Raw genomic sequence first — 26,908 nt, forward strand, 5'->3', positions numbered from 1 at the left:
CATGTCGATGCCGGCATGAATTTTTTTCTTTTTTTTTTTTACAACCGTCTATGTACAGGAAATTAATCAATACCTATTCGATGAAAACACACTGAAAAGAATGATACGTAGATGCGCCTGACCGTGACGGATCGTCGAGAATTCGATGCCAATCCAACAATACTGACGACGAATTGTCGTCGTTCTCAGCTAAGTTGTCTCATTTCTCGCAGATTGATTCGCATATATGGCAAATATAAATATATTTATGTCAAAACTGCGAGATCTCTAACTAATTGTTTCACGAAAAATCGAAAAATATTGTTAACAATGTAAAAGACATGCATAATATATTCTGCATATTGTTTGCTAATTAAATAATCCATAAATAAAAAATTAAAATAATAAATTCAAGAAGATACATGACTATACAAGCGTTTCATTCAAATCTAAATTTTGCACTATTCATATAAAATATGTTCTATGTTGCGCTTGTAATATGTATAATGTAACATATTGTGCGTCCGAGATTCCTGATTAATTATTTCGTGAAAAATCGAAAAATATTATTAATAACATAGAAACTATGCGTTTAGGTATAATCCATAAAAATTAAAATAAAATCAATCCAAAAGGGAATAAATGATGTACGTTTCATCCAAATATAGATTTTACGCTTTTGCGCTATTCATACATAAAATGTGTTCTATGTTGCACTTGTAACATGTACATATAATGTAATATCGTGTGTCCGAGCAGCGCGTATGTAACTTTCACGACAAAAGTGCATTAAACTTGAGACGCAATGTTACTACCTCGTTATTCGTCGTTGCCGTTTGTTTAAAACGGTCAGCGTTGAGCCTCGAAGCCCGAGCGAGACTCGAGTCAGTCGACTATTTAACTTTCATGCAAATGCCCGTCGCCTTTACTCTCACAGTCTCTCACCAACGTCCAAGACATCCTATCCGAGCATTATATGCGCGCGTCCGTTTCGCGGACAATAAAAGCTCCTGGGCGGGAGACAGAGATAAAGCTAGTCCCGGGACGGAATTTACGCGAGATTCTGGATAGAAAATAGGAGCGGTATAAGTCACGGACATAAAGGTTAACCGAGAGACTGGCGGAGTCGTTACTACACATTATTACTTCTTCCAAGTCTCTGCGTTTTAGCTCGCGCGCGCACTCTTTTCGAAAGGGAACAAACCCCCGGTTTTCTCACCCTATAACATCCCTCGCTCGCCAATGTACCCCTTCGTCGCCATCCACTACCGCGAACTTCGTCTCGTCGTTCATCTCGCTGATGTGCGGGCTCTAAAACCGGGCCAGGGCGACAAAGAGAGAGCATGTGACGAGGAAGAAGTAGAAGAAAGAGGATAATGCGAGGGATGGACGCGACGCGCCATTCCGGAAACTTTCGACCAGAAGTAGTCAGTTGGTGGAGCTTTTTGTTAAGACTCCCTGAGAATATCCGCCGTCCTCTTTCGACATCGTCGTTAACCGACGTCGGGCGGCTACGCGAAAATTCGGCACCGCTCCAGTTAACAATCGCGATTAAGATCCTTCCGCGGGCACTGTCGTACGAGCTGCGGACATTAACGGGGAGATTAACGTTCGCTACGTTCGCCGAGCAAGAGAATTCGGGGGACCTGGCGGAAGCGAAGATCTCGTTTCCACGGGCGATAAACGAGGTATGCTTCAACGCGTCCGGATTTCGTTCCCAGGAGGGAGATGACGACGGGTGTATTGGGATTAAAGAGGCAGGGGGTTGCGATGTCGTCGTTGCGGTTAAGATGGTTTTAAGAAAAATAAAACGGTCGTTTGCGCCGATAAAGGCGGCTGTTTTTATCGATTAATGTGTGCATTATGTCCGTAAATCGCTATTTAATAGATTATCTTTACTTTGCGGGAACCTGATAGCAGAGATAGTTTTAGCAACGATAAGTACTTTATAATCACTCATCTTTAAGTATTTAATATTTATAATGCAAATTGTGTGTAAGCACCCTCTGCGTTCTCATTAAATTACAAATCAAGACTTCGTTCTTTATATAAAATAGATAATTAATTTTCTGGATAGCTGATATAAAAATCTTTTGGTAATGTGTTTCTATATCTAATTAATTAATATCCCGATCGGAATTGTCGATCACGTTTTATACATTTTTATTTCGCTTTGAAACTTTGAAACTTTTTGAAAATTTTTCGAAATGTATTTATTAAAGCTAATTAAATTATTTGATAAAATAATCACGTTTGTTGCTATCGAAATATTTCATATATAATTTAACAATAATACTGTAAATTACTAAATTATTTTATATATACATATAATACTTGCTGCCGAAAAAAATTAATGTCATTTTTATATTATAAAGTATGAATTTAAAAAATTTTTGCATATTTTTGACAAGGCAAGTCTTAATTGAGAATTACAAATGATGGACGCATAAATTATATTTCCTTGACATGTGAACGCATAAAGACATGAGATTTTCCTACCTAAGCTACATTATTCAAAAGTTACGCTACTTTTCAATTCCAGGTCATATTAAAAATTCTCATTCGTGTCAGGACGCATGAGGATTTCAAACTCGTCACTGCCATTTGCAGTTTCTCTGTTCCACGGACATTACTAATCACGAATTATTATTCATCCCCCAGGCTGCGGCCGCCAGCGTAAACGACTTTATAGGGCGGTACAAAATCTCCATGTTTTACGACACCCAGTAAAATTTCTCGGCTATCGCGGATGCTTTTAATTTTTTATTTGACATTTCTTTCGTCAGAAAGAGCCAAGTAATTTTTTTTATTCTCCTACGCGTAATTGAGAAAGAGGGTGAGAACAAAAATGTCAAGAAAATTCTCATTTTATCGATAAGATTAAATATAAAGCGTATATGTCTGCGCGACAAATTCGCGGATGCGAATTGAATGCTGCAAAATAGAAAGGGTGGTGACAAAGTGATAAGTCTGGATAAGAAACATTCGTGAAAAGGAGGAGTAGGCGGTTGGTTTATGCGCTTTTCGTGGCGTGAATGCAGTGCGCGAAGAGGAATGTAACGTTTCCTACTTAGATAAGAGTTCTGTGAGGTTTTATATATATATATATATATATATATATATATATATATATATATATATATATACGGATGATTCAACGCAAATGTAATGTCCGCACGTAGATATTCCTTCGTAGTTTCTACATCTTAGCGTGTGAATAAAAAAATAATCGAGCGTGGTTAAAAAATAGAAAAGTACCTTACCTTAACTTACAAGACATTATATAATAAACTAACATAAATTCGTTTCGGCAAACGCAGGAGATGACAATCCGAGAGGTGTTTAATCGACATTTTCATAGTGCGATAGTGGGTCACAGCACGAAATGCATTTGTTCATTCAGCGAGCTGTCGCGCTTTATGATACGGCGACGCTCTACACTCCTCTCGTTTGGAAAATTGCCTGTGCAATCAATAAATTTGACATGCGGCGATTACGGCAATGGTATGGACGATTTACGGAAAAATTATACGCGACGAATAATTAGAGTGCAATAAAACATTGCGCGCATATATCGAAATATTTTCACGAGATCGTTTATATTTATAAAAATATGTTTTTATGAGGATATTTATATAGGAGCGTTTCATATAATTGCACATATATTTCTTTTTACGTTTATTTGTAGTATTATTTTGCACTATATTAATATAGACATGAATCAAAATCAAAATTGGAAGCGGCGTGTATCACATAACTGTTACGAATGGCATGAAAATGGAATGGTTGTCACAATCGGCCGTAACGATACGTTCAAAAATATTTATATTTTGTGCACTTTATATGTTTCATAAAATACACGCGAGAAAGTTATATCTTAATTGATAACACGAGGATATAATAATACTTAAATCATTTAATTTTCATATATTTTACGTCTAACAAAATCATCCCTTGAAAATTATGTCACACGTCAGTTTTGATTTTCAATAGAATTATGACGAACAAATGTAATAAAAATTATTTAATTTATATCACTTACCTATAATATTTATTTTAAAATATTAAATTAAAATACACAAACACGTGACTTTTTACCATCGAATTTACCAATCTCTTTTTTTTTCTCGCGTTTATTGGCAAAAATTGACGTTTTCTATCCATCAGAAAGTTATAGTAAAGACAATTAGTATGTTCTCGCAGAGAATCGACATATCGACTAAGCCATTACTTTGCTATAACTGCACTTCATTTACGAGTAAGGTCGGAGGACATGGCGATGACAATAGGTTCGCTTCAGTAAGATATTTTCCGTACGACTGCCTTCAGAAAAATGTGGTAAGTCAGAAGAGAATTATGCGAGCACACGAAAGAGCAAGTCACCAGGTATGCTAAGACGGAAGGCGCGAAGGAAAAGATGAAAACAGACTGAACGTTATTCAAATGGTATGTCAATCCGTCGTTGAAACTGCACCGTCCGCGAACCAACAAAAGACATTCCTTTCGACCACGTTTGAATATATGACTCTTATTCCATTTTTCTCATCGCCATGTACAGCATTCCTGCTCTCTCTCTGACACCATCATCCTCTATTTACCTATCTCCTCTTGGCGTTTCTTTTATTAGATTCGTTTTTTCGATCATTTCATGAATGTGAGGATAACTTTACACAAACCAAAACAAAAATCAAATATTTATGTCAGTAAGAAAGATTTTCCGCAAATTTTCTATAGCGATAATTTAACGATAAAATTTTCAAGTTTAAAGTATTTTGCTGACTGAATAATTTCTGAGGCTGCTTTGCTGAAGATACATTCAGAATTATATTCCAAACTGCACGGTCAGAATATTTTAGAAATGTTTTTTGAAAGAATATTTTTAAGTGGTTTTCTCACACCACTATTTATTCAGATAGAGTTATTTGTTCCTTAATTACTGCTAAAACAAATATTACTGATGAACTTTGGACGGATTTATTAATTACACACATTGTTTTAAAAAATGCAATTTGTTTCCCCGTCAATTGAATTATATTCTTCTATTCCCACAATTTTATGCAGTTTATTCGTATGCAAATATTTTATTGATTGCGCTTTCTCTTTACAATAGCGATTCCGAAGATATTTCTATGATTTTTCTTTCTTATTTGTTTCTCGACATAAATTTATTCGATTTGTCCAAGGTAGATTAAAATGTCTAAAGTTCATGAATATTGAAGTTACTCGTTACTTCACACATTCAGGATAAATCCAGAGAGGGATCTTTAAATATGCATCAGAAGGATTCTTCCTCATCGCGACGCAACGCAACGACGCATAATTCGTATTCGTATCGAAGGAAAATCAGTAATATGTCATTATATATCATTAAAATATCAAACACAAAAATATCGAGAGTTAAATTAGGTTGCGTCTCACTCACCAGTCGATGCACAAACAGCAAAGTTAACTACGTTGAAACTGCGTTGATCTGTAACATATATAAATAAAAGATCCAAATTGTAATTGCGCTTAAAATAATTAATATTCAAAAAATTATCATTATGCATTAAATGTTATATCCGAGACACATAATAATAATAAGCAGATAATTAGTAGATTAATTTTTTTTTAAATGCTGAAATACTTATTAAGTAGAAACTTTTACAATATTATATAATATATAAAATATTTTCTGATTCTCGCTCATTTAAATCATTCAAGTAAACAAATCAAATTAATGCGCGTAAATGATTGATAATAATTCTAATAAACAAATAAAAAATATTCACCTCCGGGTTGCTTCACCGGTGCCGAATGCCTCTCCCAGGCCTCATCCTCCTCTCAGGTTGTCAGGATTTCGTACGCGCGATTCTTCTAAGGACATTCCCCCTTGTAACGTGCGATACTTTAAACGAACTCCCGCATTTTTACGCACGATAATTTGAACGGCACAGATAGCCTGAAAAAAAGTATTTAGAATTAATAATTTTTTTTTTCACTATACTAAAATTTATTAGGAATTAATATTTTAATATTACATATTTTAATATATTTATATATATATATAGATAATCAATCCTGAAATAATTTACATAAAGATTTTTTATTGCTGCTATAAATATATATAAATTAATACTAGGTCTCATTTCACTTTGTCTTACGTTAACTAAAAATTAAATTATTGATAAATATAAATAGATTAGAATAATGTACAATAAGACTTGTTGCTGTGCGGATATAATTAATAATTAATTTGATGTGCGTATTATTTTATTAAAATTAATTAATTGAAATACACAATATAAACCATCGTATATTATATAAACATCATATTCCGATTTTTATTGCTCATGAAGAAGGAGTAAACAAAATTGTAATATAAATACAATATAACAACATTATTATTATAATACACAAGAATTAATATATTATACGATAGCTATGCATTTATAATACTATACAAACAATATTACAATTATATATGTCATAATTTAAATATTCTTTAATATATTAATTGTAATGATTTATTGTTCAAATTATTTAGTTTAATATTTTACTATTTCTGTTAAATTATTTCAGTTATATATTTCTAAAATATTGATTACGACGTAATTGTATTGTAATACTTGGATCTATAATAAAGTATTGCAATTTAGATTGCATCTGCGTGTTTATGTGTGTATGTGTGCGCACGCGTGCACTCTTTAAGGTATAAATTATTCTGCACATTATTAAATTATTACACATATTTACACGATAACATTGTAAATACAAATACTGCAATATGTATATGTAGATTGCATATAAACGCCATCAAAATTTCATATATTTATTTGTATAAAATTTACGAAATGAATTACATATGAGCCTATTACTGAGAGAGAACTAATCTAAAGTCTAATGGCTAAAAAAAATAGGCGCACAAAGTCTTGACTGCAGTCGAGCGATGTGCGCGGTTAACGAATTCAGATATTCCGATACTGATACGTCAGAATTTTGATAATGAGTCTCGCGCGGCTAGCGAGGCGCACTGCTTAACACGCACGTCCGGCGTGTAATGACCCTCGAAACGTGTCGCTGTCAAACACGACTTGACCTCCGTCGAGTGGAGGGTGACGGTCGAGAGGATGTAACCGGCCGGGATCCGGGGAACGTGGACGTGATGCACGTGTGACATATGCAGCTTCGTTCGCATCCGATATGAACCCGCGCCCGGCCGGCCAATAATCACCGTGGCCGCGGCCTTATAATTGATTCAACACGCACGTTCGATCATCGATTCGCAATCAACACGACCCGGTTGTCCGCGAGTCTGAGTTTCCGCCATGCAGTTTCCTCTGATCCGACAATATCTATCGCTCTGAATTATTACCGCGCTATCCCGCGCAATAAGAATCGCGCAGTTCACATCGATGGAAATTATAATCGCGAAATATGTATTAATATTAATTAAATTGTGTATTAATGGTAATTTAACAAATAATAATCTTAATTAATATTAATTAATTTATATGGATGTAAATTAACATTAATATATTAATTGAATTTAATTTAATATTACAATATCCCGTTCAAAATATCGCAGCATTTCTTAATCGCTTATAATTTCTTAATTATTACTGTCGCGCGCGATAAGAAATCCATCATAATGAAGGTAATACCACAAAATATGTATTAATATTAATTAGCATGTACATATTAATTAAAAATGAATATTAATTAATATTAAGATTAATATGTAAATTAACATTAATATTAATTAGATTAAAATTAATATTACAATTTTGTTAATATTTCTTAATTCAACAAAACTTATTTGAGGATTCGCAATATAAATTATTTGTTATTGAATATTTCCAAAGAGAAATTCACGTGCCACAAGAATAAATTGCATACATCTCTCTTTGATCGTTCAATATGCATGTATGCATGTATGCATGTGCATATATGTATACGTGTGCACATATGTATTTCCACGAAGCTTTTCCCGTCGCATTGCAGCGAGGAAAGTTTAATTGCCTCGATAAGCCGTCCTGAATCGACAGTTTCGAAGCTATTCGTGCGCCTCGAGGTTCTTCGGGAATCTACGGAAAAGAAGGGCGCTTGAATTCTGTCGGTGGCAGCGGTGTAGATTCCGCGAAACAACTTCCCTGGGTTTTTTTTCCACGAAGGAGAAACCGAAAAATGCTCCAACGTGAATTGCACTTTCGCGAGCAAGTCGATATCGGCATTTTCGCTTCGGGATCTCGTTGCGCGAAGATGCGTGGAACGATTGATGCGTTTGATGCTTTAATTTACGCGGCGCTATCCGTCACGCGGATTGAAGAGGGGTTGATCGCGCGATGGAGATTTGGCATGCAAAGTAATTATTCGACTGGGAACTATGCGCGCGAAGAGAGAGAGCCAACGATGGCTGACCGGACAAAAAAAAATAAAAAAGAGCCATCCAAGAATCGCTGACGGGCGGCGAAAAAAAACCGACTGCGAAAATCTGCGCATATATATACCCCTTTCGGCCCTAGTCGGATGAGAAAGGAGAGAGACTTCAATTTTCAAGCGAGATTTATGATGGCCGTTCGAGAAAATTGAACACGGACCCGGGGAATCTATAATCTACAATGGAAAAATGGATGCGCGCCGGCGAGATAATAATCTACAGTGAACTTTATGTTGTCGATCAATAACGGCCATCGGTGGTATTTATCCCCCGGGGGTGAACGGAGGGGTGAAGACGAACGTTATATCAATTCCGCGGACATTCAGGTATCAATTGAGAAACTCATTCAAAGTTTTAAGTGAATTTCATAATGCGGTTAAAGTTTGCCGCTTGAACGACGGCGTTTAGTCTGCGGGAGACAAGTAATTTTCTCGAAAGATATGGCCTTCAGCGTGTGCGGGGAAAGAGAAGGAAGCAAGAGGGGCGCGTGAGTTACAAATAAATATCTTACAGAAGGGATAGCCCCGCTAGAGTAATACGTTGACGTTGTCGGTAATGAGAAAACGTGTAGAAAGTTCGGTCTCCGGAGGGATTAAGGACGACACCAATCGACCGTGGATTTAACTCTCGGTGCATCTCGATTAAATTATCGGTTCTCACTTTATGTATAAGTAAATACCAATGTGACTGTACGTGTAGACGCGCAACAGGCTACAAAGTATAATACAACATTGGTTCTTTCGAGAAAATATATTTCATTTAAATATCGTTTAACTTTATAGACTTTTTAATTTTGCGAAGGAACACAATAGTGATTGCAGATGTTAATTGGTGTTACAAGAACCGGTCGAGAGATCAGGACTCTTCCATAAATTTCGTGAATTTCCAAGGACTTCTTATCTAACCAAGAACGTCATGGTACAACGGAGACATGCCGTATCATTGTGGCGTTTCGTCGTATCCCACAGATACGCAGATCTTAGTACGAAGGGTCCGACTGTTATCGACGCTTCGGTGGCTGCAAACTACCCCGCGGCACTATTAAGACCAAGACCAACAACCTCGAATTCCGGTTTCTACAGTTCGAGAGCTCGTACTTGGGGTCACGAACGTTCGTGAGATCGTTTCGGCATTGTACGCGAAATTAATAATCGCAAAGCGGATAATATTGAGATATACAGCTGCACCAAATAGAAGCGCCTCTGGGCCCTGCATAATTGCCCCAGCTAAAGTGCTTCGCTGATCCGATGGGCGAGATTCAATGAGATTTCATTCCAATGCACGATATCAGGACACGTTAGAACAGTTACGTTCCTTCCTGTAAATTTCCAATATTCTAGGCGATGTGATCTTCATCAACATTTCGATCATTTTTATATTATAAGTATTCGAAAATCACATTTCAAATATGTAACTATATATTTAACTAGTAAAAATTTTCTGAAGATTTTATGCATTTTTTGAAATTTTTTATATGTGTATAGTTATTAAATTTATTTTAATGTATATACTTATATATACGTATAATTAAAAAATTAAGTTTATAAATTTCAAAATTAATTATATATATGCAGAATAAAAAATTGTATATATATATATAATTAATCTGGAACTTTATGAGCCAAAATATATTCTTTCACACTCGCGAACGCTCGATTGTAAGATTATGTGCAAACAATTCGCTTTTCTCAACAAATGTATTATTTATTGCAACATTCAATGAATAATGATTGTTTGATTGATGCAAACAGACGTGTGTCTAGATAGCATGTATAACAGAAAAAAACCAAATTGATCTACCGACGCAAAGTTTGATCGGAAGAATCAATCATATCTGGCATGTTTGCTTTCTACAACAATTGGAGCATGTTGCAAATTGCAACCACATTAATGCAGCATCTTTACTCTTCGTATTTTTAAAGAGACAAAAAACTTGAACACACGTATAATAACATGTAAAATAAAATTGCAAGAAAGTAGAATTTTTCATTCCTTTTTATAGATAGAGATATACATATAATATAGCAGATATTGACTTAATTATTTCAAGTATCTTGCTCTTTATCGAAATTTTCTTTTTCTTTATTTCTCTATTTTTAGCTATATCATTTATTTAATTTTATTTTGAATTAATTCAATTTTGATGTATTACGAGGATTTCTGCAAAGAGACATAAAATCTAAATATTCGATAAGGATTCGCTTTAGGTGAATATAATAACGGCCATGACAGACGATCTATCTAGATTCTGTGGACCGGAGCAGAAAAAGGAGTCAACGTGCCATTTCTACGATTTTATTCTCAACCGCGATGAAAGGGGAACCATCGAGCCTCGAGCCATCTCATTAAGCTCACGGAACGTCCGTTTCTTTTTACGCCTCTTCAAGGATGGCGCCTTTATCTCGCGAGGTTATTACGACGATAAAAGCAGCCCACGCAGGACTCGCGCCACCTGACTCGTTGTAAAAGAGTTGTTTAGAAAAGAAAGTACTTCGTTACGTGGACCATTGTAGTCCGGGCCCTTTCAAGAAGAACGGCACCGTTAACGACGCCGTTTTTCGAAGGACCCGATACGGACTTTTAAAATCAAAGAACGACGATTGCTTTCCGCGATGATTACACAGACGTAGTCCTCGCGTCCTCGTAAATTTTTTTAAATCCTTATAAAAATCCCATCGATTTTTATAGAGAGCAGCACTTAGACAGACAATTGCAAAATGCGATAAAAGAGTTCCAAGAGCTTGCGAGATTCACGCATTAAAAGTTTTATAAAAATAAAAAAGTTTAAATACGCGCCAGTTTTAATTCCACGGGTGGAAAAAGTCAGCGGTTTCGTAAATCAAATGATTTTACAGAGAAGAACGAGGATTTAAAAATTTAACGTTGCAGAGTTTAAACTCTTTTCTATCCCGAGGAAACTGTTTTCAACATTTTATGAATGTCGGAGAAGCAGCTAATTTTTAACATAGTAATTTAATATTGAAAAACGATATCTTTATTACGAGAAATAATTAATTTAAATTATGCATATCGCGCTTAATTCTCTTCACGTTATAAATTTGTAGCATATATTTTCGGACTAATTTTTAGCTTCCGAATATCTGTATATATAATTCCTTTCATATTTATTATCGATTTAAAAAAAAAATTTCTCCCTCTCTCTCTCTCTCTCTCTCTCTTTACAATAAATCCCGGGATGTTGAAAATATATCTCGAACGCGGAGGCGCAACGCGCTGAAATACATTTTGCGTCGTATCGATATCCCGAAGATTGAGCGTAGCGATAAATAAATAGATGCATCATTGATGTATTGTTTACGTTAATGCTAGAAATATTCAATCTTGTACGCTCGATAACCCCGGAGAAATTGCCTGCGGGCTGCTACAGTGTTGCTCGGGTCTAAACACGCTAGATCGCCCGTGGCGAGGCAGCAAGTAGTACACGAAGCGAACTTAAAAATTCTTGCAACGTTTGAGATGCGGGCGCGTAATGGACCGTAATTTCTACTTACTACAGTCGATTACCTTATTGTGCACTTGTTGCTGTAGCCGCGCGCTATTTGTTCCCGCTGTTAGCATATATATCCCCTTCCTCCACTCGCTAAAATAATCCCACCCACCCTCGCGATAAAAACTCATCGCGATTCTTCGGGGATCGTTCGCCGCTTTTATTCGCCTCGCGCGAATACTAAATTAAACGGTACGGGCTTAATGGTCTGCGACACGTTGTAAAGCGATTTTAATTCTTTACGCCACCGCGGGAACACCATCGGATTAACGTAGGATGCGATCTGACTAACGACGCGATGCGTCCCGACGAATACGAACGAATTCTAGCCGATGCTTGTTGCGGCGGATTCGAAAATTCCTGGAGGGAGAACGCGCAAAAGACACGGCGCAGTTCTGATAAATGGCTCGTATTAAAACTAAAAACGTAAAATTAAAAAAAAAATCCACTCGATACGCAGTTTTTAATTTGCTGGTCGAACGGGTAGCTTGCGGGGAAAAAGAGAGAAACGCGTTTTACGTCCCGAGGAACAATACGTTCCGGCCTCGTGGATGGATCGGCGAAACCGATCGGTGGAGCCGAGTGTTCGCTAGAGAAATAGCAAAAAGGAAAGAAACGTCGTTCAGCAAACAGATCGAAGTGAAATGTACAACTAGTTGCGCGCTAAAATGAAAAAAAAAAGAAAGAAAATGCAGCGTTGCACGTGACTTTTAATTTTCCACTTCGGATAGCAACCTCCAACGACGGAGGGTGCAAGTCGCGATCGATTTAAAGACGTTCTTTAGCTTCCTGCAATGTATTAAAATAATAGAAGAAGGTATAATTTCTTGATTAAAACGTTGTCCTGATTAACGTGCCGGAAAGAGCCGATTACTTTTATACGTAGAATAGCGATATTATATGACATGGTTCATGTTACAGCTTGTGAAAAATGGAATTTGTTTGATAAAAATATGAATAAGAGTGTTTGAAGCGTTTGAATGATATTTTATATGAAAAACGTGATTGGTTTGAAAAAACATAACATTGCGAGAAAATATCATATCGATACAAGTAATTGAGGTCGAGCAATAAATCAATTGCTTGGCTATATTCACGTAATTTATCGCGAACGCATATCGCATTTTATAAAAACGAATATATTTTAGGCTGATATACTGGTGATCGATTTCTATCTGCGAGTCGTACAACAACCTATAACAATTATAAAAATTGCAACACAATATTTAAATTATATAAAAAAAAAAAAATTGAATCATAATTTATAAATCAGAAAGAAATATTTTTATTGGCTCTCAATATTAAGAATATAAATATGATGTTTTTTTAAATCGGCCAACAGAGCCAAAGCACGAAAAATTAATTATTCGGAATTGTATCTCTTGGTTTGAGATCACTAAGTTCCATATATAAATTAATCTCGAAACTTACATATATTTCTCCATATGTAAGTTTCGAGATTAATTTATATATGAAACTTAGTGATCTCAAACCAAGAGATACAGTTCCGAATAATTAATTTTTCGTGCTTTGGCTCTGTTGGCCGATTTAAAAAACATCATATTTATATCATTTATAAATGTATTATCATGTTTAATCGATCATTCGTGCAATAATTTAAATGAACGGACAATACACGATTAAATTTGTATCATCAAAATTCATTTTGCACGTATTTCTTTCCTCATTTAATAAAATCACAGCCGAAGCAAAATCTTTTTATCACACGCCTACATCGATGCAGATTCGTTGCATCGAGTGATTTACGAACGAAAGAACGAGTTGTGTAGCGCAACAAAAAAGAGAGAAGAGAGAAAGAGAGATCTTCTCTTTTTCCGAATACCGTAGTTGACATTTAAAGCCCGTCAATCTCTACTCCCGTTCCTCGATTCCGATTGTTCTCGCGAGATGTAGACGTTGCGATGTCACCCGAATAGACAACGATCGAAGGGTTGCCGAGTTCTCGCGTCGTGGAGCGAGAGGATGAAGGGAAGGTCGCGCTTCTTACACAATTTCTTGCCGACCCGCTACCATTCGTCTTCTCATCTCCCACAGGGCTCGATTTTACGGCCGCTCTTTCTCTCGCGAAGCTCAACCTTTTTCGGTCCCTCTCCCTCCCGATGCACGTCACCCTCGGAAAATTCTAACCGCAGGGAGAACTTTGGATCTGCACTTCTTTTCATTTGTTCACGTCCGCCGTCGAGAGAGAAACGGCGCATTTGGATTACCATTTGAGGAGCGAAAAAATTATTCCTAACTATGCTGAATGTAAAGCTGTTTTTCCTTGAAATGATACATAAACATTGTTATCCCAGTTTTATAAAATTGATAAATCGTTTAAATTCGATGAACTCGTCCATATGTTGCAGGTGGAAATGTTAAAAGAAAATCGTCATCCTTCAAAAAATTTAACATTTCGATTAAAACTTGCACATGTGCACCATCCTTTTTCCGCAATACAATGTAGCAATGTGACGTTCTGAAATGAAATTGATTCCTATAAATTCTGGATGAAACTAAACCAAATAGATACGAAATTGTCTATGAATTTATTTATAAGCAAATCAGTAGTAAATCCTTGTTAGAGTCCCCAGCTTTCGCCACAGAGGCTTTATCCAACCTTTTTTTTATACTTTATATCACAATCGTTTTTTAAGCGAGCTTCGACGGCGCAGTGTGCACAGCCACTCTTCTCTCTTACTCAACGACTTATTTCTTTTCTTATACATACTGGGACTGCGAGTGGACTCGAGCCTGCGTTTCGCCTATTCTTTGCCTCAGCGTGCAGGACACGATATAATCTCAACAATCACGATCTCGATATAATTATCGAGATTGTTAATTCGCGGTCGACGATACACTTGGACGCTTCATAACGAGAGTAATTAATTTAATATAGTCGAGCAAAGTATGAAATATCGACGTTAACGAAGGCGATGAAAAAGGCAGAAATTGATGAGAGCACCGGTCGGAAACGAGCTGATTGAGAATAAGAATTTTCTATTTTTATTTGAGAGATTGAATATTAAGGAAAATTGTGTGACGATATATATTATATATTCACAAATGTATCTTTGATATTATGTGCCGCATTAATTTTTTATATTACGTTTTATTTTTAACAAATATAAATCGTTGAAAAAACAATCAAGAAACTGCACCTTGTTTTCCTGTATTTTGTAATACACTGTTCAAAGCAGCAAGAAACGAAAAACATTCTTAAATTCGCGACTTTCAGAGACCGTAGTTTTACTTATCTAATAAAGCAAATGTACGCTCGTGTGTATTTTTGTGAGTATAATAACGAACGTCCTACATAATAAATGTGTTGCCGGTTTTTTCACTCTTTCTCTCTCTCTCTCTCTTTCTCTCTTTTCGCTCTTATATGTTGTTTTGCGCATAATGACGTCGGGGTTAAGAAAAAAAAAACAATTAGAAGAGTCTGAATGTAGTACTTGTGATGTTATAACTGTGTGCACTTTTATGTATTCAAACGTATTTTTTTAATGAAATAACGGGTAAAGCGCACCAGATGAAAAAGTACGTCAAATGACGTTTTGCAAATGAATAAATTATGCCATATTGTCATTCTTTGAACAGAATCAGAATATCAGAGCAGTATCACGTACTACTGAGTGCTTTGCGTAAATTCTTGTGTTTTTTTCCGACAATAAAGAGAAAAAAAGGGAAAAACAAAATTGAGCAAATTAATGAAATGCATTTGTTTATCTTTCTAAAAAAGGAAAATGCGAGATTTTAACGCTCAGTGAGCGATATATCGTATATATGAATTACATGAATGTGTCCGTCGTAATGTTATAAGAACTATTTCGAAACATTGATCACGTATCGAGGCTATACGTCGATTAATTTATCACCGATCGTTTATACCATGAAGCCAATTTGTCGAGTCGTCAATTATGAAACAATTGACGAGCAATTAAACAATTGTTCCGCATAATCAATTGATAACACATTCGCATAAAAGAAACGAGCATTTTTAAAAAAAAAAGCCACGATACTCCCTTTTCTATCAGTCTCTAACTAGTTTACTTATTGTGTCTGATTGTCTGAACTTGATTACGGTCCAAGCGTGTGCTCTTCCAATATATTCCGCTTTGATAACTTCTTCACCAAAAAGAGAATACCCGCGTATCGGCGAATAATTGGATAATCAACTTGTGGAATAACGAGAAATTAATCCGATAAATCGCTACAGAGAAACAATTGTGATCAACAAAGAATTTACTTTAAACTTGCTTATATATTTAAATACAAAATTGAATTTATTTGTTATTGCAAAATGAGATTATATTAGTATTCTATTTTTGTCACGTACGCATATTATAGTGACGATAGTAAAAAAGGAATATTGTTTATTTTTAAATTGATGATTTAATTGATAATATGCTGATAACGTTATATCGTTCCATTGTACATAATTATACAAAGTGAAGATTTCTATGCAAGTAAATTGATTAGAGACAAATTAGTAGAAAACAGAAAGAGAGAGATTGAGTGCACATCACGTCATATTTTCACGTAACGATCTGTAAATTTATCTGTAATTTATTAATTTGTTATTGCAAATAATAAAATATGGAAAATATTTTGTAACAAATTTCTCACGCGACTTAATTTATGATAGTAATTAAAGGTAAAAAGAAGAGAAGAGAAATGTATATGTTTTATCAGATATGTGTTATCAGATAAAAATTAATTAATGTAATGTACATCTATCTCATTTTTTAATACTTATAAGAGAAACATAATTAATTTTTAAAAAGTCGGGTGCTAAGTATCACATGTCTGATATTGAAGAAAATAAGATCCTTCTATTATCCGCGTTTCTTCATTCTTGAGTTTATGTTGAGATTGTCAAGATAGACTTTTGTGAAGCGACTAATTCGTAGAAGTATTTGTTGGAATTACAAAAAGGAGTTTATATCACAGGTTGATAAAATATTATTATTTGTCAAGATAGCGTAAAAAATATACTTAGAACAAAAGAAATATATTTTAACTATAACAAATCTATTATGTTGAAATATAAATATTGTACAAATTATTGGCAGATAAATTATATTAATGAATCAAATTTATGGTATATAATATTATCAAATAGGTTGAATAAAAGTTCCAATATGTGTGTGTGTTTAAAGATTTTAGGAGAAAGCTATAAAAAAGAAGCACAGATTTTTCCCTTCCGAGAACATTGCGTATCGATGTATTATCCAAATGTCGGTAGTAAAAAGTTTAAACGACAAGGACGCTTTACGAACCGTTGTTGGAGAATTGCAAAAGAACATACAAAATTGTTTTGAAATCCGGATCACAAGAAAAGTATGCAAATTTATCCTGGGGATTACGTACCCTCCGAGGGGCACTGAAACATTTTTAACAGTGGATTCCCCATCTTAACTTGAATGTGCCGGCTCGAGAGCGATATGTATATATCCGCATTCATGTTTACGGACATGTATTTAGTCGAGAATACATTCCCTCTATGTACAAGCATATATTTAATCTAAAATTATACGCCAAGATTGTTATATTGATTAAACGTAAGGTTGCACTTGATTAAATGCAACGCGTTTACATCTCGCCGCGCGATAGGGTAATTCTATCATAAATATGAAACATGACGCATGTCATATTATGCTAAACAGATGCAATTTACATGCCGCACATGTGTTATTAAACTAAATAGGGCAAATTTTACAAAGCAACATGTTACTTTGTCATGAATTATGATACGCGAACGAAACCGCATTGTAACTCTCAACATTATTTTAAACGTCAGATACAATAATTCTGAAACTCGACGTTACTGCAATTAAAATGTTCCTTCAGCGCTCTCACATTCAATCACCATCAAAACTTTCTCATACCTTTCTCTCCTCCTCTTTCTTTTTCCCGATGCCATAAATATTTGGCTGCGCGTCAATGTCAAATATTTAATTAGCCAGGGCGTTACCTATTAATTGTCATTCGTCATTTCTCCTTTTTCGTATTTTCCTTTAGTTAGTCGTAGTTAATTAACTCGATTGATAGATTCAAAATATTCGTCACAAGGCATACCCGACAGTAGAAATTGATCCCAGCACTCATTTTATCGGGTTTGTGCAAATAGTCCGCCAATATATCACCGTCATAAATTAATCCCGTAGTCGTTATAGTACGTTCAAATGATCCATGGCTACGGGGATATGACTATAAACGGCATATCGCGACGCATACAACCCATACATGCATTCCCAATTGAATTTTGACGACGTGCGTCTGTCAAAAATTTCGAACAAATATAGCTTTGAAATTACATTACTTTCTTGCAGACACGTATTATTTATTATATTATTGATACGCAAATTAAATGGAGCACAGTAAAAATAATGTTTTAAACTTTAATCAATATAATTAAATTTTGGTCGATACAAAATTGTCTTGCAAAAATTGCATTACTGCGATCTCGAAGATTAAGTAATGATAAACCTTTAAAATAATAAATAAAAGAAATAAAAAATGGAAAAATAAGAAAAACTATTGATAATACTATTCTATTATTATTGCTATTCATATATGTATAATGTAAAACTGCGAATATAGAATATAAAGCAGAATTCGCTACACGATTTCTGCAACGTTTTGCTGCAAAGTACTCGATCGTATAGAAAATATGCAAATCGACAACTGTCGCTTATCAAAATATCAGCATGTATAATATGTAAGAATTGCGCGCGCAATGCAAAAAAATCGAATATGTTTTGGATATATCACGAGTTGCGATGACGTCACCGATTAAGAATTATGCAATAATGTATCCGACGATGTGCTCGACAACATATTTTCGTCAGAAACCATATCGTTTGGTGATCAAATATTTGCACACTGCGAAACATCGATCGCACGTGCATTTATAACGCATGGAACAGTAATATTGCCGATACGGATCGAACAATAACATCTTTATGATGAAAAAAAGCAATTGATTCTTCTTTTGCGATCATATTTGTCACGTATGTACATACGCTTCTATATATTGCAACTTGTACATAAATATACAGTTCGATTTAAATTCGATCTTTAATACAATTACTTTGACAGCATTATTTTTTTATAGCCATTTAATCAATTTTAGACACAAATGTGATACTTTTTAAATTAAATTATTATGCAATGAAAAAATGTAGAGAAAAATATTTCCAATATATATTTTATATATGTACACGTATAAGTAAACGCCACAATTGTTTTATCATCTTTCTCGCCTATAGAATTTTCAATAAAAATAAAGAAGATGAATTTATATAGACACAAAAAAGTCCGAGAGACCAATAAACAATTTAATGACGTTCGACTCATCCACGCTTGAATTTTCCCGTCAGCAAGACAGGGTTAAGCCGAGCGCGATGCACCCTGGCTCCGTTGTTCGCCCCGACATGAAAAAGAAAGGAAAGCGTCCGTGAAAAAGTTTCACGGGCTAAAGGCAAACATAAGCCGCAACCTACGTACAGCCGGGCAAACAATTTCGAGGGAACTGCCGCCGGTGGGCCGTTTGCATTACTGCTCAATCCCCTTTGAATCCGTGGGGGGTAAGAAGTTCAGCGATATCTCGAAACTCGGGGGAAATATGCTTATAGTGGGGAAGAACGGCGCGATCGGGCGACGATGCTAAAGCGAAATAGAACCCCAACCCTCTCGCGTTTCGTTCGCGTTGTATCCCGTTGGCGCTTCACCTTCTTCCCGTCGAAGATCGAGTCGTTCAAACTTCTTATATACGTCTCGCGGTCGGTCGGCCGTAAATGTCGAGGCTCCTAATCAATTTGGTCCATACAAAGCTAAAGCTCTCTCTCTCTCTCTCTCTCTCTCTCTCTCACTCTATCTCTCCCTTTTGCTCCTTCATCCCCTCCATGTTATCCCGCGTCTTTCAGAGAAACGCGTGCGCGCAGCCAACTACTATAAGTGAAGCTTCAACTTTTCTATGGCTTTCGCTAAATTGCTTATCGACTCAGCGTCTTTTCCGCGGATGGTCGAAACAAACTCGATAAATTCGGCTCGATGGCTCATCTCGATGAAATATTATTGAATAAATGCATAGGACGTATTCATGACGATAATAACATCGCGGATATTTGATTATAACGATAGGTAAATTTGGCAAAAAAGTTGAAGAATGTTTCGCGAAAAGTTTTTCCGAAAATTTCATAAAGGAAGAACAACAGCATCAGCTTCGAAAGAATAGAACCTTTATCAAAAACCACGTGAGATAGAAAAGATGACGCGCGAAAGATCTCTAAAAATATAAAAACTGGAAAGTCTATCTTCGCGCGAACAAAGAAAAAAATGTTTACGGTTTCGACCACGGTCTTATACACAGGTCAGGACACTCATTAAAATGAAGTGAATTTGTAAATAATTTAATAAAAACTATTCTTAATATTTATTATTTATTCTGACGGTTTTTTAACCGTCTTTATTTGTAACATTTTTTCAATTGTGCACAAGATCTAACAAACTGTCAAAAAACTGTCAAAATAAAAAAAATTATGCTGGCGCACATTGAATAAATCGGCTTGAGTTGGCAGCCATATTAGTTACATTTTATTAGATACGCTTGACAGCATGTAGTCGATATAGAAGTGTCCTGACCTGTAAATAAGACCGTGATTTCGATTTTCGCAATTGACAGATAAGGCGCGAAGTTGCAATCGTTCGTAAAGAGAAAAAGAAGACAATGGAATATGTATGTTCAATGCGCGGATATAAGAAAACGACGAAGGACGAAGTGACCCTCCCTCTTTCATTCCCCTAAAATGGCCGGTTGCCAATTTCATCGCGCATTAGCATGAAAATGGTCCGTGATTTGTGATCATGGTGCCTTCGATATCGCGGACGCGCGATATATTTTTCGATGCACGCGCGAGAGAAAACGCGCGCGGATTCTAACGGTCGCGCTTCCTACGGACAACAATAACGAAGTTACACTGCGCGGAAATGGCGGGTGAGTAATGCCGATGATGCCCGGGTGTCGGGCTACAGACCCGACAAACACATCAAGAGTTGTGGGGATTAACTGGGAAGAGGAATTTATGAGCTCTCTTTTTCGCGCGAAACGTATATATCGACTTGCGAAATGCCGAGAGTCGGAGAATTAGTCCTGCAACGAAAAAAATCACTACTATCCTCGATTTGCTCAGCTCTCCTATGGGAGAGACTCGGATGGATGTATATTATCTTGGATAAAAAAACGCTTCTTTGACGATTTTAGCTCTTCGCGAAGGACATAATATAAAAGGAATCATTATCATAATGGGAAAGCGGTTCTTCGAAAACATTTTTTGTGGAAGATTCAACTTTTGTGATGTAAGTACTTCTGGTGCAACGGGGGGTAAATTAGAATTACCATAAAAGCTATAATAATTTTATCGACGATAAAAATTGCCAAAGTCAGAAATTGTATTCTTTGCCACAAGAAAATTTATGTTCGTCACGCACGAATGAAATAAGGATTTTATACGTTTCATTTCGAAAATTGTTACAAATGTAAAAGTCTTTGAATTTTTTCCTGAAAATTCTAACAGAAAGAATCTAATAGAAAGATTGACAGATCGGTTGAAGTAATCCAATATGAGATTTCCTGGGCGTGATTAAACGTTACAAATTCAGAGTGAAAGGATTTTTTAATTAAAAGAAGATTTTTATAGTTCGGTCAATGAATTGAAAAAAATAAGAGCCATAAAATTAACGCGTTCCTAAAATCTTTGATTGAAAAATGCAATGATTATTACTGATAATGTCTCAAACATATATAAATATAGTTCCAAGATAAGGCTCTATCTCAATATACGGTTCTGTCGAAATGAAAAAATCAATAACCGATATTTCTTCGCGTGACAAACATAACTTAGGTGTATGCGTCTCTTCTCGAGATATAACTGCATCTTGCATCTCACGAATGAAAAACGCGCGCGCGCAAACGTAGAAAAGAGGAACAGGAGAGATAGAGAGAGAGAGAAAGAGAGAAGAAACAGGTCGCGAGGGGATAGTCGCGATGGTAAAAGAGAGAAACTCGCGTCGCGAAGGACCCGAGCGAAAGCGATCGGTATGAATCCTGTATATCGTCGAGCGTTTCTACTACGAAGTCTCGTCATGTTCGGCGTGCAAGATGCTGGGGAAGGGGAAGGGTGGCATACCAACGAGATCCCGGGATATCTCGTACCGTGGACCACACCGGTGGTTCCCCATCCTGCTCATCCTTCTCCAGGAAGGATACGACCAAGGATTCGCGAGCGAGAAACGGTGGGTCCTGTCGCTGGTCTGCGCTCTCTCGCGCGCTGGGGCGCTTAATATTAAAACCCTTTATATGTTCCGCGAACGTTCCGTGCTCCACCGACGACATAGATTTACATAATAAAAGAACGCCGCGGCGGAGGGAGAGAAAACGCCACAAAAGGACCCAGTGAATCCTGTGCGCTGGTACTTGAGAGCTGCTCACCGCGTCTAAGTATAAAGTTTGCAGAGCTGGCCGACTTTTACCATCGGGACCAATCGTACCAAGTTTGTCGCTGACGTTATTGTTGTGGTACTAACAATAAGTCGTGACGTCCGGTTCGTGTAGCATATACGACACGTCGTCGAAGTCCCTCTCTCGTTCATGCAGCTACATATTTTCTAAGAAGCTTCATTACAATACCGTATTTCAAAAATCTAAACTCTCTCAGGGCGAGAGATAAAAACTCAAAACTACTTGAAATATATCTCGTTTAAAGTTTTTCGGAGCAAAAATTTGTGAAATTTGTTTTAAATAAGTTTGCGGAAATTTAACTACATATATAATCGAGAGAAATAATACATAGACGTAAATACATATTTTCAATTAAATTCTTTTTTGATAAATGCAAAATTTTTCAGCAAATATTTTTGCACGAAATGTAAGAGGGTAATCATAAATATTTAAATATACATTTAAGCGCGCGCGAACATTTTGGGTTAAATCTCTCAAGCTTTTCCAGATTCTGATTCTTACAAATTATTCTCTATCGCGGAAGATTTTAGAAAGTGCCGCAGTATTTTTATACAAGATAGAAGTATAGGAAGAATTATTAAAAAGTTTTAATTATTTTATATACACGCATGTATACGCAAATATTTCGAAAGACACGAGTTACTCTTGGCAAATCATCATTTTTTCTATATCATAAAAAATCTTAAAGCATGCTATAATAATTGTAGTTTTAGCATATAACACGCAGTGATTAATAACTGTTTATCGTGTATGATACATACGAGTACATATATGTACGCATAATAAAAGTTTCGGATTTTAATGAATTTTTTTGATGAATTTCTATCTGATTTCTCTAGCAAATTGTAATTAAATTTTTTTATTTTTCTAATTTGTCATCTTGAGATTAAAATAATATCTACATTCAAACATTAGTTCGTGCAACAGTTGGACACAATGTACATTTAAATACAAATGTAAATTTAATTTAAATAAAAGTTTAATTAAAAATTTTTTTAAAAATTATTGTGCATTAAATTAAATTTTTCATTTGTTTTGTAGATAAACTTTTATCAAACGTGATAAATAAAAATTTAATTTTGTTACATCACATAAGCAATCTAAATAAATCACTTAAATACATTATTAAAAATGTTTATACATTGTTCTCTTTCTCTTTATACAAACATAATAATATATTGTAAATATTTTAAAACTGTTTCAAAATGTAGAATATATATTATTTTATATCCATATTATATTATAAAATAATATGAAATAAATCATCACTGCGGAGATAAGCGAAAAATTCGTAAATACTAACAATAAGTAATAAATTAAATATGTAAAGTACTCACCACACGATTGCTCCATCATCGCTTGTTGCCTCCTTGCAGTTTCTCCTCCACCTCTTTTGTTTGTCTTTTGCTATTCCTTCCTGGCATTTACATCACACTCGCAAAAACACGGTTAATTACGATCGCACGCGAACTAATCAGTAAAATATAATAATCACGCGGCACTGTATACACATTCCCGATATTAATTACGACACTCCCGATATTAATTACGCACAATTCACACATTACTCGCCACGATGACATCATCTGTAAAAATTTAAAAAAATAGTATTTATTAAAATGATTTTATTTATTAAAATAATCATTTTAGGATAATTATTATCTAGCATTATAATATAAATATGAATGGAAAATATATTAAATATAATTTAAAGAAAAATATTTGCGGATAATAATAAATACAATTTGCCAATTATTCGATAGATTCTATTCAAATAAAATCTTGTAAAATACAACAAATGACAATTAGGTATATACATTCAGTAAGATATATTATAATGCTTGTATTATGGTATATCTTGCTGAACGTTTGTACATAAATATTTTTTTTTAAATTGCATTGATAATAAAACAATAAAATGATAATTTTTTCTCGCGATATATCTTTTGATTCTTTTTCGAAATGTACGAATCGCGCGAATCGTCAATCGCAATATGATTAATTAATCGGATAAGTTGATAAACTCAATTGTTGAGAAATATAATCACGTAATATTTTTTGTGATCGTATGACAAGAAATAATACGACAACACATGGAGAAATTCTCAATGCTGCCTGCTTAATCGAATCTCGCCGAGCGAATGACGATGAAGCTGTGGAATTCAAACAATAGCGCTCTATATATGCCACGAAAACAAACTCCGAATAATTGATTCACTTTCTCTCCCTTTCTCTCTATAAAATATTTGATATAATATAAAATAAATGGATACGAAATACTTTATTTCTTGAATTGTCAATTACTTAGCGATATTCAAATCATAAAAGATTAATATATAACTTTTCATTATTTAAATCATTCGATCTTGTTTTTATAATACTTCAGTACTTCGCGTTTTCAAAAGCGAGCATAGTATGCTTTAATAGACGAAATATTCGAAGCAAGGCAAAATATAACTGAATTCGGAAAAAATAATTATTGTTCGTAAATATTGTAATAATATAGTAATTTATGATTTCCGTTTTCTATCGCTTCAATTCGTCAAATCGCTACAAAACTTCAAATTAATATATCTCACAAAATGCTTTACATTATTACGATATTTATGGGCGATAATTATCATCCTTTAAATATTCTTTTAAACTTTAAATATTTAATTATTATCGCGCTTTATGTTTTCGAATTTCTCATCGATTGTATTTCAATGATAAATGGAATATGTTAATCATTTTTGGATTCAGAACGCACAATAATTTAAATTGCACAACCAAGTTGAAGTAACAAAAATATATATATATCAATTATTGATAATAGTAATTAATTTCTTAATAATTAATTTTAAGTTAAGAGAACAAAATAGACCGTATAAATTTATTTTGTAATATATATTAAATATTTCATTGTACCACACACGTACACACAGAATTAACTGTCACACAATGCTTGGTTTTCAATTCAATATATAATACGCTATTATTCAACTTAATCATTCATTAAATAACTTTCGCAAAAACTTGTAAGAACAACAGAGATGACAGCTAGTTATCAAAGCAGATATTTCACGACTGCACTATACGTAAATTATATACAATATTAACGATAGAATTTAATATCTCTCGATATTTTTTTAATATTTATATTTCTTATTCATTTTGTATTTTCACCATATATTGATTATTTTATATATACACACACAAATATATACATACATATATATAGCCATAATATAATTTTAAATTGTTGGTTTAAAAGCTCTTCAAATCTTAATAAAATTTTAAAATTTTATATAACATAAAATGCAAAACAATAAATTAAGTTATGAGAGAAAATCAATAATATTCAAGTGATCTGACATTGTGCGCGTACATTATAACAATAACACGTCCGTGGCATCTACACATTTGGGGTTTGTGTCATATAGTAAGAGAGAAATGTATAACAATAGAATTCTCGCAGTAAAACAGAAAACGTCGATTGATGAGGAATACGCGCGTTTTATATTTTCTATCTGTGGTAAATCGCTTCAGTGCGGAATATTGGAAAATCAACTGATCCGTTTCATTTAATTTGCTAGCAGTGAAATATGTACGTTAGATTTGCGACGAAATCGCAAGTGCAAGCATACAAATTCGCTAACACACAAGAATTGAAAAATTGAATTGAACGATAAAGCTACGGGATATCGCGAACAATTATATTTCCCAAAGCAATATTTTTTACATGATAAAAATATCCTCGTCTACTCTCTTTTTATTTATTTTTATTAATTTACTACTACTTTTGCTTATCAGCCATAAAAAACAAAAACATGATTTAAAATATGTCCACCCTTTAGGCGTTAAAAATTCAATTCCAACTCAATTTGGTCCATTGGAAAAAAAATTTCGATAAAACGCATATTATTCGAAAAAAATTATCTGGTCTATTGAATGCGTGTCATCATTTTTACAACACGCATTTTTAATTTCTATAATCATTTTAGGAAAACAAATCTAAGACACAAATGTATGTTTTTTTAAATATATTTTTTAAAATGTATTTTTGATCGCGTTAATGCGCCTCTTCGCGTTGAACGTCGAAAAAAGACAATCCAAACCGTTTCATTTAATTCGTCCCGAGTCGAGTCGGCGCGACAGGTGCGTCCGTGATGAAATTTCGAGCGACGAAAGCTTCCGCACACAAGCCACGGCAGCTGCTGGAATATAAATTCCGCGCGATCGCTCGCGTCCTATCTGTGCTAAGCGCGAAAAGTCCGACGTCTGGCCGCGCCGTTGTTGTCCGATCGCGCCGGCCTCGGACAGCGGCTGTGCAACGGGCTTCGGTGACTTAAGGGATTACACAATGCGGGATTACGGAGCACATGCAAATAATTCAGAGTGCCGGATAATAAATTCCGACGAGGCTTGTCGCGCGACAAAACGCCGCGCAAAAGAAGTATGATGCGGGCAGGATATCCGAGAGAGGATGCAGAGGATG

The 26,908-nt window shown here is 34.9% G+C and overlaps 1 protein-coding gene across 1 annotated transcript in view; it reads right to left on the reverse strand.

Moving 5' to 3' along the window:
- LOC114943515 (uncharacterized) overlaps window positions 1–23,970 on the reverse strand; it is a 137,227-nt gene extending 113,257 nt beyond the window's left edge. The window contains exons 1-3 of the mRNA XM_085489169.1: window positions 23,769–23,970; window positions 5,751–5,920; window positions 5,402–5,449 (exon numbers count right to left, since the gene is read on the reverse strand). The gene's annotated coding sequence lies outside the window, so the exon portion shown is untranslated. The remainder of the gene's footprint in view (window positions 1–5,401; window positions 5,450–5,750; window positions 5,921–23,768) is intronic.
- Between the last annotated feature and the right edge of the window lie 2,938 nt (window positions 23,971–26,908).

This window comes from Nylanderia fulva, unplaced genomic scaffold (genome assembly GCF_048542155.1).
Source record: "Nylanderia fulva isolate GAGA-0341 unplaced genomic scaffold, ASM4854215v1 Scaffold8, whole genome shotgun sequence".
Lineage (NCBI taxonomy): Eukaryota > Metazoa > Arthropoda > Insecta > Hymenoptera > Formicidae > Nylanderia > Nylanderia fulva.